Source organism: Octopus bimaculoides, chromosome 5, assembly GCF_001194135.2.
Source record: "Octopus bimaculoides isolate UCB-OBI-ISO-001 chromosome 5, ASM119413v2, whole genome shotgun sequence".
In the NCBI taxonomy this organism is placed as follows: Eukaryota; Metazoa; Mollusca; class Cephalopoda; order Octopoda; family Octopodidae; genus Octopus; species Octopus bimaculoides.
The window spans coordinates 26,336,238-26,337,268 of record NC_068985.1 but is presented as its reverse complement, the minus strand read 5'-3'; positions in this window follow the sequence as shown (position 1 = coordinate 26,337,268).

Here is a 1,031-nt window from a genome sequence, read left to right as displayed (position 1 = left end):
ATATATATGCCTATATATAGGCGCAGGAGTGGCTGTGTGGTAAGTAGCTTGCTTACCAACCACATGGTTCCGGGTTCAGTCCCACTGCGTGGCATCTTGGGCAAGTGTCTTCTACTATAGCCTCGGGCCGACCAAATCCTTGTGAGTGGATTTGGTAGACGGAAACTGAAAGAAGCCCGTCGTATATATATATATATATGTATGTGTGTGTGTATATGTTTGTATGTCTTTGTTTGTCCCCCCAACTTCGCTTGACAACCGAGGATGGTGTGTTTACGTCCCCGTAATTTAGCGGTTCGGCAAAAAGAGACCGGTAGAATAAGTACTAGGCTTACAAAGAATAAGTCCTGGGGTCGATTTGCTCGACTAAAAGGTGGTGCCCCAGCATGGCCGCAGTCAAATGAATGAAACAAGTAAAAGAGAGTAAAGAGTATATATATGCAAACGCGAGGGGAGTGGAAAGTTTCTGACTTTAAGGGTGTCACGAAAGGCCTGGTTTGAGGCCCAACCTTTTTTTACAGGGCTTAGAAAAACTGAAGACCGCTGCAATAAGTGTGTGAATTTGAGAGGGGAATATGTTGAATAAAATCATTATTAACTTATCCTCCTGTATTTTCTTTTGCCCAAAGCCAAGAAGTTTTCAGCATCCCTCGTATATATGCACTCACGCACACACACACACACACGCATGCACGCACGCTGACACACACACATAAACTTCCAAAGTGTTTGTGTCCGTATATGCAATCACTATTAATGTGCGTGCTTGTATGTGAAGGTGTGTATTTACACATACTGTATAATAGTTTAAATTATACATGTTATCGGCAGAGAGAAAGTAACCACATGACATTCTCATACACTCGTGACTATGCTAAGTGTCATAGAACAAACAAACTAGATTTCTTTATCTTATGGCTTATGCTTAACTCTATTTTTGGCTTTATCAAGCCGTCTCTTGGTCATAAGTCTTTGTTAACTAATGAAGATTAACTTGGCTGGTCGCATACTTTTGTCGCTGAATATATATA